Source organism: Globicephala melas, chromosome 1 (assembly GCF_963455315.2).
Source record: "Globicephala melas chromosome 1, mGloMel1.2, whole genome shotgun sequence".
In the NCBI taxonomy this organism is placed as follows: Eukaryota; Metazoa; Chordata; class Mammalia; order Artiodactyla; family Delphinidae; genus Globicephala; species Globicephala melas.
Genome location: NC_083314.1, coordinates 10,217,250 through 10,235,644, shown reverse-complemented (window position 1 = coordinate 10,235,644; position 18,395 = coordinate 10,217,250). Strand labels below are relative to the sequence as shown.

Below are 18,395 nucleotides of genomic sequence, written 5' to 3'. Positions count from 1 at the left end.
CTAATCTCTTCCAGGTAACACTCAGAGACACAACCGGAAATAATGTTTAACCAGCTAATTGGACATCCTGTGGTTCAGTCAAGTTGACACATAAAATTAACCATCTTAGCCACGGTAACATTTCCCCAAATCATTCTTCCTATTGTTTAACTTTTCCCATGCCCAGGAAATTGTATATACAAATTGTTTATATCACAACTTAAGCCCATGCTTTCTCTTGTTATCTTCTTACTGAATTGAGGAACACCAACTTTCCATCTCATGTGTAATTAATCTTCATACACTCAAAGACCAATATATCTCTTGGAATCTTTCTTGTTATGTATCAGAAGAGAGTTTGGCAAAGCTGTCACTTGTAGTAATGTGGAAAACAGGAAATATATCTAAGGAACTCAGTGATCTAGCTAAAAATATTTCCTTAGAGAAAATGAAAAAAAAATCTGGCCTCTTCTCAATGAGAAGAATCTGAGAAGAGACAAAATCTAATGATAAATCTGAGATGAGAAAGAGCAGCTAAAGAACAAACTGTTAAATATAAAGGAATTAGGGCGTGGTTAGTTTAAAATAAAACTGTTTCCCGGGCTTCCCTGGTGGCACAGTGGTTGGGAGTCTGCCTGCCGATGCAGGGGATGCGGGTTCGTACCCCGGTCCGGGAGGATCCCACATGCTGCGGAGCGGCTGGGCCCGTGAGCCATGGCCGCTGAGCCTGCGCGTCTGGAGCCTGTGCTCCGCAGCGGGAGAGGCCACAGCAGTGAGAGGCCCGCGTAACGCAAAAAAAAAAAAAAAAAAAAAATACTCCATTGCTAAAACTGCTAACCATCATCTGAGCCTTCGGCGAATCATAATTTTTTTACGTTAGTATCAGCAAAGATCACTGATCACAGAGCACCATAATGTAACGAAAATGTTTGAAATATTGTGAGAATTACCAAAATGTGACACAGAGAAACAAAGTAAACAAATGCTGTTGAAAAAAATGGGGCCAATATTCCACAGAATCTAAATTATGGGGTAAAGTTTTAATTAAATTTTTTTAAAGAAAAAAATTTAATGAAAACATCAGTGCTTCTCAAAATTGTGTATACATGTAAACCCCCTGTTAATCTTATTAAAATCCAGATTCTGACTTAGTACATGTGGACTAGGGTCTAAGAATCCAATTTCTTATCATCGTCTGGTGATGGACATGTTGCTGGTTCAATCCTGATACACAGTGTGTAACAGAGTTACAAATTTCTCACACAGATTTGTGCAAAAGCTTTAAACCCTGAAGAAGAGGATACGTGTGGCTCTCTTCTCAAGTCTCCCAAAGAAGGAAACACAGCACCATCTTAGATGCAAGGGAAACACAATTCAACTTATATGTATCTGATGAAGAAACAGAGGATAATAAAATTGATTATGCTCCATGAGGTCAGATTAAGTGAAAGTTGGAGTTGAAATGCTATGTTCATTCTGGAACAGTCAGCTACCCGACAAAAATAATACATTCTTATGAATGTATTCTAGAGTGTCTCCTCTAGGTGGTGTTAGTGCCAATTTTGGCATATCTCCAAAACAAAGGGACGATCCAAAGAAATGAACTTTCTTTGAGATTCTATAATTCTTCAGGGGATCCCTGGTGGTCAAACGACATAAAATTTGTCAGTCCTTCTTTTGCAACTACCAGTTAAACAATTCTTCTCAATTTCTTTTCAACTTCTTTTAGAACATCATTCTACCTCTCTTAAACAAAAAGTTTAAACCTGTTCTATTCTAATAGCATATAGGAGCTAAAGCAGATTTTCCAGAGATAAACTAGTCCTAACTTGTACTTAGAGTGCTGTTTAGAAACATGGAATTTGCAGTTAAAAATTTTCAGTATCTACATAAGATTTCTGAATAACAAAAGAAACAAAAAAGAGCTAGCTAACACATAGCTGGCACAGGGTCACAAGATTTTCCAGTTATCTCTGGAATAGATTTTGAAAAGCAGGCAACCAGCAGTGCTGATTAATTTAATTTGGTTATAATGTTAGGACATTTTCTTTAAAGAGTTACCCTGATGAAACACTTTGCACTTCTTTTCACTGCCCTGCTTTTCCTAAAGATTTGATATGAAGAACAGTACATAAAACATAAATGTGTTCTTGCAGTCACATCTGCTAAAATTCATTTTTAAAATATGCCAATTAAATATATCATAGATCTAAAGGAATCATTGTGCTTTTTCATCCCATCACACTGTGACACCACAAGGAATAAGAAAAAGTTACATTTTTGGGTTATTCTGGTAATGCATATTTTGCAATCTGATAAATTTTATGGATCAAAAGGAAAGTAATATTGTGCATAGCTAATGCTCTAAGTAGCCAATGAAAAAGTTTACACATTTTGAAATTCCAATTAACAGACACCCTATACCTTCCCCATTAAAATACTGTTGCAATTCACTTATTTCATTTTATAACAATTGGATTTAAATATAATCTTTGAGAGGAAAGGGTAGAAGAGAATGATCATCATTAACTATGTAGTATTTCTCATAAAACACTGCAGGATACTTGCCTTGTTTTTAGTATAACTCTTTAGTGAACCTAACAATCCAAATGATCTAATTTTTACTTTTCACTTTTGAAATAAATGGATATTTCAAGCTGTTTAGAAAGAAAATAGAAAAATAATATATGTAATCCCTCATGAATCAACAAATACATATAAATATCTTCATAAAAATGCATTGTATCTTTCTATTTACCATATTGATTTTTATTCATTAATGTATTTATTTATTCATGGGACAAATATTTATTGAGAAGCTATTATCTGTCAACCACTTCACTGTCTATGTCCATCAAGGAACAAACCATATATGATATATGTCTCTGTGGAATAAAGTAAACAAAACACAAATACATAATAAATCATGATCAGTGATATAATGAAAAAGAACTGAGAGCAACTGGGGAAAAGTCATCTTTAGTTTGGTTAATGAGGGAAAATCTTTCTGAACAGGTCATACTACCACTGAGACCTAAAGGATGAGAAGGATCCAGCCATTTGGAGGGAGATATATAAGCAGAGACAATTATACAACAAAGAACTAAAGAACAGTGTGGTTGTGAAAATAGTAGCCAAAGATCAAACCATACTGGGTCTCTGTCTATATCAAAGCATAGGATTTCATTCTGGTGAATTTTGGATTCTGCTAAGCAGAGGAGTATAATAGTTTGACATACATAATTTTATATATGACTCAGGCTTCTTTGTGTCGTGTTCTGAAGTAGGAAATAAAGTGAAGAGACCAGGGAGAGACAAACCTAATAGCCAACTAAGACTGGAGGGTTGTTTAGACAGGATCCTAACAGTGGGCAAAAAGTGCAGATGAACATATTTAGCCTGGATAAGCTTTTAATCGAGGTTTTTTTATTATAAAAGTTAGGACACATTACTTATGCTACATGAAGATGTTATTAGAAAGTGAAAGGGGGGGACCTTCAAGATGGCAGAGGAGTACAACATGAAGATCACCTTCCTCCCTGCAAATACATCAGAAATACATCTACACGTGGAACAACTATAGAACACCTACTGAACGCGGGCGGAAGACCTCAGACCTCCCAAAAGGCAAGAAACTCCCCCACGTACCTGGGGAGGGCAAAAGAACAAAGGAAAAACAGAGACAAAAGAATAGGGATGGGACCCGCACCAGTAGGAGCCGTGAAGTAGGAAAGGTTTCCACACACTAGGAAGCCCCTTCGTGGGCGGAGACTGTGGGTGGCGGATGGGGGGAGCTTCGGGGACGCGGAGGACAGCGCAGCAACAGGGGTGCGGAGGGCAAACCAGAGAGATTCCCGCACGGAGGATCGGTGCTGACCGGCACTCACCAGCCCGAGAGGCTTGTCTGCTCCCCCGCCGGGGCGGGCGGGGCTGGGAGCTGAGGCTTGGCTTCGGGCGGAGCGCCGGGAGAGGACTGGGATTGGCGGCGTGAACACAGCCTGCAGGGGGTTAGTGCACCACGGCTAGCCGGCAGGGAGTCCAGGGAAAAGTCTGGACCTGCCGAAGAGGCAAGAGACTTTTTCTTCCCTCTTTGTTTCCTGGTGCGTGAGGAGAGGGGATTAAGAGCGCTGCTTAAAGGAGCTCCAAGACGGGCGCGAGCTGTGGCTAAAAGCGCGGAGCCCAGAGACAGGCATGAGACGCTAAGGCTGCTGCTGCAGCCACCAAGAAGCCTGTGTGCGAGCACAGGTCACTGTCCACACCTCCCCTCCCGGAGCCTGTGCAGCCCGCCACCGCCAAGGTCCCGTGATCCAGGGACAACTTCCCCGGGAGAACGCACGGCGCGCCTCAGGCTGGTGCAACATCACACTGGCCTCTGTCACAGCAGGCTCGCCCCGCATCCCGTACCCCTCCCTCCCCCCTGTCTGAGTGAGCCAGAGCCCCCTAATCAGCTGCTACTTTAACACTGTTCTGTTAAAGAACACTGAGGGCAACCTACATGGGGCGGGCGGGCGGGGCGGGGGGGGGGCAAAACGAAAGCTGAACCCCAGGAGCTGTGCAAACAAAGACAAGAAAGGGAAATGTCTCTGTGCAGCCTCAGAAGCAGTGGATTAAATCCTGACAATCAACTTGAGGTACCCTGCATCTGTGGAATATCTGAATAGACAATTAATCAACCCAAAATTGAGGTGGTGGACTTTGGGAGCAACTGTAGACTTGGGGTTTGCATTCTGCGACTGACTTATTTCTGATATTTATGTGTATCTTGGTATAGTTTTTAGCGCTTCTTATCATTAGTGGATTTGTTTATTGGTTTGGTGACTCTTTTATTATTACATTTTTATTTTAATAATTTAAAAAAAATTTTAATTTAATATTTTATTTTATTTTTTTAATTGTTTTTTTTCTTTCTTTTTTTCTCTCTTTTATTCTGAGCCATGTGGCTGACAGGGTCTTGGTGCTCCGGCCTGGTGTCAGGCCAGAGCCTCTAAGATGGGAAAACCAAGTTGAGGACAGTGGACAAGCAGAGACCTCCTGGCCCCATGCAGTATCAACTGGCGAGGCTCTCTCAAAGATCTCCATGTCAACACTAAGGGGCAGCTCCAGTCAACGACCAGCAAGCTCCAGTGCTGGACGCCCCATGCCAAACAACTAGCAAGACAGGAACACAACCCCACCCATCAGCAGAGAGGCTGCCTAAAATCATACTAACTTCACAGACACCCCAAAACACACCACCTGACGGGGCCCTGCCCAACAGAAAGACAAGATCCAACTCCACCCACTAGAACACAGCAACAAGTCCCCTCAACCAGGAAGCCTACACAAGCCACAGAACCAACCTTACCCACTGGGGGTAGACATCTAAAACAATGGGAACTATGAAGTTAAGCAAAATGAGAAGACAGAGAAATCTTCAGGAGATGAAAGAGCAAGGTAAAAACCCACAAGACCAAACAAATGAAGAGGAAATAGGCAGTCTACATGAAAAAGAATTCAGAGTAATGATAGTGAAGATGATCCAAAATCTTGGAAATAGAATAGAGAAAATACAAGAAACATTTAACAGGGAGCTAGAAAAACCAAAGAGCAAACAAACAATGATGAACAACACAATAAATGAAACTGAAAATTCTCTACAAGGAATCAATAGAATAACTGAGGTAGAAGAACGGATAAATGACTTGGAAGATAAAATACTGGAAATGACTACCACAGAGCAAAATAAAGAAAAAAGAATGAAAAGAATTGAGGACAGTCTCAGAGACCTCTGAGACAATATTAAATGCACCAACATTCGAATTATAGGGGTCCGAGAAGAATAGGAGAAAAAGAAAGTGTCTGAGAAAATATTTGAAAAGACTATAGTCAAACACTTCCCTAACATGGGAAAGGAAATAATCAGGTCCAGGAAGCACAGCGAGTCCCTTACAGAATAAATCTAGGGAGAAACATGCCAAGACACATATTAATCAAACTATCAAAAATTAAATACAAAACAAAATGTTAAAAGCAGCAAAGGAAAAGCAATAAGTAACATACAAGGGAATACCCATAAGGTTAACACCTGATCTTTCAGCAAAAACTCTGCAAGCCAGAAGCGAGTGACAGAACATATTTAAAGTGATGAAAGGGAAGAACCTACAACCAAGATTACAGTACCCAGCAAGGATCTCATTCAGATTTGATGGAGAAATTAAAACCTTTACAGACAAGCAAAAGCGAAGAGAATTCAGCACCACCAAAACCAGCTTTACAACAAATGCTAAAGGAACTTTTCTAGGCAGGAAACACAAGAGAAGGAAAATATCTACAAAAACAAACACAAAACAATTAAGAAAATGGTAACAGGAACATACAAATTGATAATTACCTTAAATGTAAATGAATTAAATGCTCCAACCAAAAGGCATAGACTAGCTGGATGGATACAAAAACAACACCAATCAATATACATGCTGTCAATAAGAGACCCACTTCAGACCTGGGACACATACAGACTGAAAGTGAAGGGATGGGAAAAGATATTTCATGCAAATGGAAATCAAAAGAAACCTGGAGTATGAAATCTCATATCAGGCAAAACAGACTTTAAAATGAAGACTATTACAAGAGACAAGAACACTACACAATGATCAAGGGATCAATCCAAGAAGATATAACAATTGTAAATATTTATGCACCCACCAAAGGAGCACCTCAATACATAAGGCAAATGCAAACAGCCATAAAAGGGGAAATCGACAGTAACACAATCATAGTAGAGGACTTTAACACCTTACTTTCACCAATGGAGAGATCATCCAAAATGAAAAGAAATAAGGAAACACAAGCTTTAAGAGACACATTAAACAAGATGCACTTAATTGATATTTATAGGACATTCCCTCCAAAAATAACAGAATACACTCTCTTCTTAAGTGCTCATGGAACATTCTCCAGGATAGATCATATCTTGGGTCAAAAATCAAGCCTTTGTAAATTAAGGAAAGTTGAAATTGTATCAAGTATCTTTTCCAAGCACAGTGCTATGAGACTAGATGTCAATTACAGGAAAAAATCTGTAAAAATTACAAACACATGGAGGCTAAACAATATGCTACTAAATAATCAAGAGACCACTGAAGAAATCAAAGAGGAAATCAAAAATTACCTAGAAACAAATGACAATGAAAACATACAACCCAAAACCTATGGGATGCAGCAAAAGCAGTTCTAAGAGAGAAGTTTATAGCAATACGATCCTACCTCAAGAAACAACAAACACCTCAAATAAACAACCTAAACTTACACCTAAGCAATTAGACAAAGAAGAACAAAAAACCCCAAAGGTAGCAGAAGAAAAGAAATCATAAAGATCATATAAGAAATAAATAATAAAGAAATGAAGGAAACAATAGCAAAGATCAATAAAACTAAAAGCTGGGTCTTTGAGAAGATAAACAAAATAGATAAACCACTAGCCAGACTCACCAAGAAAAAAAGGGAGATGGCTCAGATCAACAGAATTAGAAATGAAAAAGGAGAAGTAACAACTGACACTGCAGAAATACAAAGGATCATGAGGGATTACTACAGGCAACTATATGCCAATAAAATGGACAACCTGGAAGAAATGGACAAATTCTTAGAAAAGCACAACCTTCAGAGACTGAACCAGGAAGAAAAAGAAAATATAAACAGACCAATCACAAGCAATAAAATTGAAACTGTGATGAAAAATCTTCCAACAAACAAGAGTCCAGGACCAGATGGCTTCACAGGCGAATTCTATCAAACATTTAGAGAAGAGCTAACACCTATCCTTCTCAGACTCTTCCAAAATACAGCAGAGGGAGGAACACTCCCAAACTCATTCTACAAGGCCGCCATCACCCTGATAGCAAAACCAGACAGAGATGTCACAAAAAAAGAAAACAACAGGGCAATATCACTGATGAACAGAGATGCAAAAATCGTCAGCAAAATACTAGCAAACAGAATCCAAGAGCACATTAAAAGGATCATACACCATGATCATGTGGGGTTTATCCCAGGAATGCAAGAATTCTTCAATATATGGAAATCAATCCATCTGATAAACCATATTAACAAATTGAAGGAGAAAAACCATATGATCATCTCAATAGATGCAGAAAAAGCTTTCAAAAAAATTCAACAGCCATTTATGATAAAATCTCTCCAGAAAGTAGGCATAGAGGGAGTTAACACATCATAATAAAAGACATATATGACAAACCCATAGCCAGCATCATTCTCAATGGTGAAAAACTGAAACTATTTCCTCTAAAATCAGGAACAAGACAAGGATGCCCACTCTCACCACTATTATTCAATGTAGTTTTGGAAGTTTTAGCCACTGCAATCAGAGAAGAAAAAGAAATAAAAGGAATCCAAATTGGAAAAGAAGAAGTAAAGCTGTCAGTGTTGGCAAATGACATGATACAATACATAGAGAATCCTAAAGATGCTACCAGAAAACTACTAGAGTTAATCAATGAATTTGGTAAAGTAACAGGATACAAAATTAATGCACAGAAATCTCTTGCATTCTTATACTCTAATGATGAAAAATCTGAAAGAGAAATTAAAGAAATACTCTCATTTACCACTGCAATAAAAGGAATAAAATATCTAGGAACAAACCTACCTAAGGAGACAAAAGACATGTATACCAAAAACTATAAGACACTGATGAAAGATGTATTAAACATGATACAAACAGATGGAGAGGTATACCATATTCTTGGATTGGACGAATCAACATTGTGAAAATGACTATACTACCCAAAGCAATCTACAGATTCCATGCAATCCCTATCAAACTACCAAGGGAATTTTTCACAGAACTAGAACAAAAAATTTCACAATTTGTATGGAAACACAAAAGACTCTGAATAGCCAAAGCAATCTTGAGAAAAAAAAATGGAGCTGGAGGAATCAGGCTCCCTGACTTCAGACTATACTACAAAGCTACAGTAATCAAGACAGTATGGTACTGGCACAAAAACAGAAATATAGATTAATGGAACAGGAGAGATAAACCCACACACATATTGTCACCTTATCTTTGATAAAGGAGACAAGAATATACAATGGAGATAAGACAGCCTCTTTAATAAGTGGTGCTGGGAAAACTAGACAGCTACATGTAAAAAAATGAAATCAGAATACTTCCTAACACCATACACAAAAATAAACTCAAAATGGATTAAAGACCTAAATGTAAGGCCAGACACTATAGAACACTTAGAGGAAAACATCAGCAGAACACTCTACGACATAAATCACAGCAAGATCCTTTTTGACCCACCTCCTAGAGGAATGGAAATAAAAACAAAAATAAACAAATGGGACCTAATGAAACTTAAAAGCTTTTGCACAGCAAAGGAAATCATAAATAAGATGAAAAGACAACCCTCAGAATGGGAGAAAATATTTGCAAAGGAAGCAACTGACAAAAGATTAATCTCCAAAATATACAAGGAGTTCATGCACCTCGATATCAAAAAAACAAACAACCCAGTCCAAATAGGGCAGAAGATCTAAATAGACATTACAGATTGTGTGTAGGGCAGAAGATTTAAATAGACATTACAGATTGCCAATAAACACATGAAAGGATGCTCAACATCACTAATAATCAGAGAAATGCAAATCAAAACTGCAATGAGGGATCACCTCACGCCAGTCAGAATAGCCATCATCAAAATATCCAGAAACAATAAATGCTGGGGAGGGTGTGGAGAAAAGGGAACCCTCTTGCACTGTTGGCGGGAATGTAAATTGATTACAGCCACCATGGAGAACAGTATGGAGGTTCCTTAAAAAACTACAAATAGAACTACCATACGACCCAGCAATCCCACTACTGGGCATATACCCTGAGAAAACCATAATTCAAAAAGAGTCATGTACCACAGTGTTCATTGCAGCTCTATTTACAATAGCCAGATCATGGAAGTAACCTAAGTGTCCATCAACTGATGAATAGATAAAGAAGATGTGGCAAATATATACAATGGAATATTACTCAGACATAAAAAGAAACGAAATTGAGTTATTTGTAGTGAGGTGGATGGACCTAGAGTCTGTCATACAGAGTGAAGTAAGTCAGAAAGAGAAAAACAAATACCATATGCTAACACATATATATTGAATTAAAAAAAAATGGTTCTGGGCTTCCCTGGTGGCGCAGTGGTTGAGAGTCCGCCTGCCGATTCAGGGGACACAGGTTCGTGCCCCGATCCGGGAAGATCCCACATGCCGCAGAATGGCTGGGCCCGTGAGCCATGGCCGCTGAGCCTGCACGTCCAGAGCCTGTGCTCCGCAATGGGAGAGGCCGCAACAGTGAGAGGCCCGTGTACTGAAAAAATAAAAAATGGCTCTGAAGAACCTAGAGTCAGGACAGGAATAAAGACGGAGACGTAGAGAATGGACTTGAGGACACAGGGAGGGGGAAGGGTAAGCTGGGACGAAGTGAGAGAGTGGCATGGACATATATACACTACCAAATGTAAAATAGATGGCTAGTGGGATGCAGCTGTATAGCATGGGGAGATCAGCTCAGTGCTTTGTGTCCACCTAGAGGATTGGTATAGGGAGGGTGGGTGGGAGACGCAAGAGGGAGGGGATATGGGGATATATGTATACGTATATCTGATTCACTTTGTGATACAGCAGAAACTAACACAACACTGTAAAGCAATTATACTCCAATAAAGATGCTAACAAAAAAGTAAGAAAGTGAAAGAATGAGAGAAATTTGTTTCAAGCTTATTCTTTGTAGCAGGAAAAAATTATTCTCTCTTGGATACTACATCCTGCAAAATATAGTAACTGTTATGAAGCCTGTTTTAGAGAATAATTGTTTCCCGAAGAAGGGACAATATCAAGTAACATTATCCTAAAATTTGAAATATAAATTTGTAAACTAATTAAAGTTGCCACTTGTATGCATAATTTGTTAGAGTAATTTTTGAAAGGACATGCCTCTCTAATTTTTCTAAATAGTAATATCAGAATATCAACAATTATAGAGAATTTTAGCAGTTTTGAAACAATTTCACATACATGATAGTTCAATTTTATCACAACATTGATATATATTTGGGGAAAATGAGACTCAGTTTGATTTTCTTGACCTCATGGCAAGGAGTCTAAACTCTATATATTATATTGGTAAATCAATGTAAAGCTTACATATAATGTAATAGTAGATATTAAATGCAATTCTAAGGATCAAATGATAAAAAATGTAAAAGAAATTAGAATCATGCCTAATTCATAGGAGGCAATACATAAGCATTAATTATTATTTGAATGTTTATTATACAGTAAGTCATGAATATATTTCCCTTACAAAAATAGGCAAAATTAAACTCAAAGCTAAAAATGTAGTATTGTTTATCTAAATTTCATAGGAATAACCCAAAAAGCTTGTCCAAATGTAGATTCCCAGTTCCCCAGTGATATTACAGTAGTTCCCTAAGGAATGTTTTTTTAATTGAATTTATTTATTTTATTTATTTATTTGGGGCTATGTTGGGTCTTCATTGCTGCACTAGGGCTTTCTTAGTTGCAGTGAGCGGGGGTTACTTTCATCGCGGTGGCTTCTCTTGTTGTGGAGCACGGGCTCTAGGCACACAGGTTTCAGTAGTTGTGGCATAAGGGCTCAGTATTTGTGGCTCATGGGCTCTAGAGCGCAGGCTCAGTAGTTGTGGCACACGGGCATCGCTACTCCATGGCAGGTGGGATCTTCCCAGTCCAGGGATTGAACCCGTGTCCCCTGCATTGGCAGGCGGATTCTTAACCACTGAGCCACCAGGGAAGTCCAGGAATTTTTATAAGAACTCTTTAGGATAGATATTCTGATTCAAGTGACTTATGAGAAAATAAAAAAAAATCAAATTCTGTTTGCATATGCAACATGTGCAACCCAACTTTAAGTCACTTTATGCATGATGATCAGTTAATCACTTAACTGTCAAGTGATGAGTAGAAAGAGTAATTACTAGATTTTAGGCAGTGTGCCACATCCTTTCATATATCACCTTATTTAATCCTCACTACCTCCGAGTTAGTTATTGTAACAATACCTGCTGGTATGTGATGGCGGCTAGTCCCATGTTTGCCTCACTTTAAAATGTATTCTATTTCCAGTTCAACACAAGTAGGCTACTCAGCATCATGCCCTCTTTTGAGAGGGGGCCTTCTAATATTTATGGAGTATTCAAAGCTTCTAAGGTTTATGAGAGATGGAGAGAAGCTAAGTAGATATCTTTCCAAACTCTTGCTTTCAAGCAAGACCATGACTGAAGGTGAGATGGTCATAAACCTGAACGTTGTATGAATACATTATATTATACAAATAGAATAGCCCTACACTTTAACCCTCAAAATACTGGTAATATTAAAATAAGGGTATTTTAACAGTAAAGAATGGAATCATACATGACCATATGCCTAATAAGGACAGGCTAATATTTAGGTGAGTACAATTTTATCTATTTTCCAATATTTAGGACAGAAAAATTCCCCCAATTGAATAGCACTTTAAAATTCAGAACCATACTCATTACCAGGTTATCTATACTTATATCTTAAAAAATAAATGAATAAATATATTCGTACATGTATTCTGAATATGCATAAATATATCTTAACATATATATTAAGGATCTGAATTATTCAGGAAAATATTATATATATTTAATATATTAAATAAAATATATATATATATTTAAATGGAACCTTTGATTTTTGTGATCTTATGTGATTCTTTAGCCAGAAATATCAAACTTAAAGTTATATATGTCAGAATTCCTCTGCATAAGGAAAAGTACTAGAAAAGGAAAATAATATATTCTGCTTTATTTTCATTCATTCAATTATTCATACAATTAACAGTTTTAAATTGAACTTAACATATGCCAAAATGCAAGAATATAATGACAAAAAATAAGGAGTCACTGTTCTTAAGAAACTTGCAGTCCAGTGGAGAGAAATTACAATATAAAAGAAAGTATGATATAATGTAATTAGTGCTAGAACAATTATGAGTATATTTAAAGAAACAAGAAAACACTTAGAAAAATGAGCTAATCAGTCCTGAGGGGTCAAAGAGTCTCCTGAGAAGCTTATATCTCAAGTGAATCACTATAAGATAAAGAAATGACCTGAATAATTTGAGAAAAACAGAGAATTATGCAAAAAATAAGAACTTATTGGGTAATATATATGTGTATATCTATATATGTGTACATATAAATGATACACACATATATATATATATATATATTTTTTTTTTTTGCAGTATGTGGGCCTCTCACTGTTGTGGCCTCTCCCATTGTGGAGCACAAGCTCCGGACGCTCAGGCTCAGCGGCCATGGCTCACGGGCCCAGCCGCTCTGCGGCATGTGGGATCTTCCCGGACCGGGGCACGAACCTGTGTCCCCTGCATCAGCAGGCAGACTCTCAACCACTGAGCCACCAGGGAAGCCCGACACATGTATATTTTTAATTAATTTCTTTTAAGATTAATTTTATGCTATGAAATTTCAAAACCAATCAATTTTACAAAATGAATCATGAGTTATATAAAAGCATACTAATGGATCCATACAGCCAGATTGTTTTTATATTTGAAGGAAAATTAAATGGGAATAATATTAAGTTTGTATTAAACACAATTAGCCAAAACCCTTCCATATATATCTTACAAATATATTAATTAGGTCCAAAGTAACTTTTTTTCTGGATAGACAATGGGTTTTCTTATAGATGAAGTTGCTGTATGATTTTAGTTATAAACATAATATTGGGCTTCCCTGGTGGTGCAGTGGTTGAGAGTCCGCCTGCCGATGCAGGGGACATGGGTTCGTGCCCCGGTCTGGGAGGATCCCACATGCCGCGGAGTGGCTGGGTCCGTGAGCCATGGCCGCTGAGCCTGCACGTCCGGAGCCTGTGCTCCGCAGTGGGAGAGGCCACAACAGTGAGAGGCCCACGTACCACAAAAAAAAACAAAAACAAAAACAAAAACATAATATTGTTTCAGTCCTTTGCTAGGCAACAATCATTATCCACTGCTTTCATTTCTCTAGATTTTAATATATGAATGCTCTGCTCCTTAACTCAGTGTTTTATATCTTTTATCTAGAGTAAGGTTGCCTAAATTAGTAATCAAAAGACCCAGAAAATAAAATTCCTGGACTTGATAAAATTCCTGGACTTGTTGGCTTCACAGGGGAATTCTATCAAACATATAAAGGAAAGCTAATGTCTATTTTTCTCAGAATATTCCAAAAATTGAGGACAATAGAACACTCCAAACTTTTTCTATGAGGCTAACATTACACTGATATCAAAACCAGAAAAAGAAACTAGAAAAAAAAAATCACAAGACAATCTCTCTGATGAATACAAATGAAAAAACCCTCAGCAAAATATTAGCAAACCTAATTTAATAATATATAAAAAGGATCATACATCATGACAGAGTGGGATTTATTCTAGGCATGCAAACGTGGTTCAATATACACAAATCAATCAATGTGACAATATTCAACATCCATTCATGATTAAAAACTCTCATAAAGTTGGTACACAGTGAACATATCTTAACATAATAATGGCATTTATGACAAACCCATGGCTAACATCATACTCAAAGGTGAAAAAGTGAAAGCTTTTCCTCTAAGATCAGGAACAAGATAAGGATACCCCTGTTGCTACCTCTATTTAACATTGTATTGGAAGTCCTAGGAACAGTAATCACACAATAAAAAGGAATAAAAGGCATCTTAATTGGAAGGGAAGAAGTAAAACTATCACTATTTGCAGATGACATGATACTATGTATAGGAACCCAAAAGTCTCTCCCTCCCACAAAGTTATTAGAACTAATAAATAAATTCAGTATAGTTACAGGATACAAGACTAATATACAGAAATCTGTTGCTTTTCCATACACTAATAATGAATGATCAGGAAGAGAAAGAAAGAAAATAATCCCATTTACGATCACATCAAAAAGAATGAAATACCTAAGAATAAACTTAACCAAGGAGATGAAAGACCTATATTGGGAAAACTATAAAACACTGACGAAGGAAATTGAAGAAGATACAAAAAATGGAAAGCTATCCCAAGTTCATGGATTGGAAGAATAGTTAAAATGTCCATAATACCCAAAGCAATTTAAAGATTTAATGCAACCCCTATCTAAATACCCATGCTATTTTTCATGGAATTAAAATAAGTAATCCTAAAATTTATGCAGAGCCTCAAAAGATCCTGAATTGACAAAGTAATCTTGAGAAAAAAGAACGAAGCTAGAGGTAACAGGTATGTTGACTTTAGACTATATTACAAAGCTATAGTAATCAAAACAGTATTGTACTGGCACAGAAACAAGACACATAGATCAACTGAACAGAACAAAGAGCCCAGAATAAACTCACACACCTACAGTCAATTAATCTATGACAAAGGAGGTAAAAGTAAACAATGGGGAAAAAAGAGTCTCTTCAATAGTGATGCTTATTCCACTGGACAGCTGCACGTAAAAGAATAAAATTAGAACATTTTCTCACACCACATATAAAAATAAACTCAAAATGGATTAAAGACCTAAATGTAAAACCTAAAACCATAAAACTCCTAAAAGAGAATGTAGGCAAAACACTCTTTGGCACAAATTGTAGCAATAAATTGTTGAATCTGTCTCCTAGGGCAAAGGAAACAAAACCAAAAATAAACAAATACAGCCTTATTAAACTTAAAATATATGCACAGCAAAGGAAACCATCAACAAAAAGAAAAGGCAACTTACCAAATGGGAGAAAATACTGACAAATCACATGAGATTTGGGGTTAATATTCAAAATATGTAAACAGCTAATACAACTCAATTTTAAAAATCCAATTAAAAATAGGCCAAAGATCTGTACATTTTTTTTCAAAGAAGACATATAGATGTACAGCAGGCACACAAAAAGGTGCTCAGCATTACTAATCGTTAGAGAAATGCAAATCAAAATCACAATAAGATATCAACTCACATCTGTCAGAATGGCTATCATCAAGAAGACCACAAATAACAAACGTTGGCAAGGATGTGGAGAAAAGCAACCCTTGTACACTGTTGATGGGAATGTAAATGGTACAGCTTCTATGGAAAACTGTATGGAGGTGCCTCAAGACACTAAAAACAGAAGTACCATAAGATCCATCAGTTCCACTCCTGGGTATACACCCAAAGAAAACAAAAGCTCTAATTCCTTTCTTTACTTTTTTGTTTTTCCCCTTTTGGGAGCCAGACATTAAAGACTAGGACATTCCAAAAAACCTCACATATGGGGAAATTAGAAAGTCACCACAAACACAGAGAGAAAGACACAGACTCAGAAAAATATGTGAGAAGACCTGGAGTTTACAGCTCAGGCTGATCCTCAGCATGGAAATAGCTGACAACATTTTTTTTAAAAAAAAGCAAAACAAAACAAAAACAAAAAGAGCATATCTTAGGGAAAGAAGAAGAAGCAGATATCAATTTTCCAACAACAACAAAAAAACACATGGCATACAAAGAAACTAAAAGTATGGCCAATTCAAAGCAAAAAACAACAACAACAAAAGCAACAAAAATTATCTCAGAAAAAAGGCCAGATGTTGGACCTACTAGAGAAAGCGTTTAAAACAACTGGGTTAAAAATGTTTCAACAAACTAAAAGAAGACATGAGGAAGGTCAAGAAAATCATGTGTGAATAAAATGGAGAAATTCAAAGACAAAGAAAGAATCCTGAAAGCAGTAAAAGAGAAGCAATTCATCACATACAGGGGATCCTCCTAAATATTTTTGCAGATTTCTCATCAAAAATTTTGGATGTCAGAAGGCAGTGGGCTGGTACAAGACTGTGGTTGCCATGGGTTCAGGGTGGTTCATAGGATTGGATCTCCTGAAGAACAGGAGATTTTTATGGTGGAAAATTACTCTGAATGATAGTGTAATGATGGATACATAGTACTGTGTGTTTGTAAAATCCCCCTAGAACTTTACAGCACAATGAGAAAACCTTAATGTACACAATTTTTAAAAAATTCATTTAGGAGGTCAGGGAATCCCAGGAAGGAATGCAGACTGTGAGAAAGGAATCAAACTGTATTGAAAATGAAACAATATCACTGAAGGGGGTGCTGACCTGAGTAACTTTGGAAATGATACGATTCTGTAAGACTAGAGGCAAAATCACATGCACAGAAATACTTCACTTTTCCAGATAAAGTTGTATCCCACAAGGGTATGAGTTAACAATTCTGATATTACTATACATGTACACTGAAATTTAAAAATTAAGTAAATTGATACCATACTGTTAGGAACCAAGTTTCTTACTTTTGAAGGGAAAAATTACAGATAACCAAGGCAATAAGGCTAGAAGGATCATACAGCAATGAATTAGAGCTGGGGAGGTCAGTATGAACTTATTTTTAGCTCAGTATAGACACAGATGGTTACACATAGAAATATTTATAGACATGTGTAAGGTTAGTATACATTCATATATTTCCTGCCCTCTCAGGTTAGAGCCCTACAAGAAACACTACTTCAGTAATAACAGTGTACATGTTGCACCCAGATCTTTGTTTTGTAAAGCATTTTTAATAAAATGAAACAAGGTACCTTGGAGAAGTAGCTGATTCTAGGACTGGGCAGGAAACTTCTAAGATGGGCATGAAGCATCTTGTAGTGACAGAAATTAAGGAATTCTAAAAATATAAACAAACACAAAACACAAATAAATAATAAAAGAAACCATAATCATGGAGTACGTCAAATGGACACAGGATACAAATGAGAGTTCCCAATAGCCAAAGCTGTAACAATTTGAACAACAAAATAAATAAAGTAGTATTGGATTATAAATGTAAGTATAAAATCCATGTCCAAGTGTCCACATTGATGCAAATAAATTATTAAATAAATAAATGAACAAAGGAGAAGAGACGAAACTTCTGTGTGGAATTCCAGATAATTCATGTAGATGTTCTTCCCTCAGAGTCATACATGTTAAATCATCATCTTCTGGAAAGCCTTATTAAAATTATTAACATTAGATTTACATGCTTTGTTAGTATTTTTGAGTCACCTGACTTTAGTGTAATCAATGACATTACTACAACCCTCCCTGCACATTAATGCTGGAAAACATTTACAATTTTTACTACTTCCCATTCATCATCAACATTCTTTAAAATTGAAAATTCAGTATTTGATTTGTTCATTAAATATATAGTTCTGTTTCATTGTTTTTAACAACAAAACCCAGGTGGTTTATTGAAAATGAAGAAACAAATTACCAAACAATAACATAAATAAATAGATTTAAATGTGCAGTGTACAATAAATGATGCTACC

At 36.8% G+C, this 18,395-nt stretch overlaps 1 long non-coding RNA gene across 1 annotated transcript in view; it reads right to left on the bottom strand.

The window, feature by feature from the left end:
- LOC115867762 (uncharacterized) overlaps positions 1-18,395 on the bottom strand; it is a 282,245-nt gene that overhangs the window by 206,186 nt on the left and 57,664 nt on the right. The window contains exon 2 of the long non-coding RNA XR_009559098.1: positions 17,661-17,746. This is a non-coding gene — a long non-coding RNA (uncharacterized lncRNA). The remainder of the gene's footprint in view (positions 1-17,660; positions 17,747-18,395) is intronic.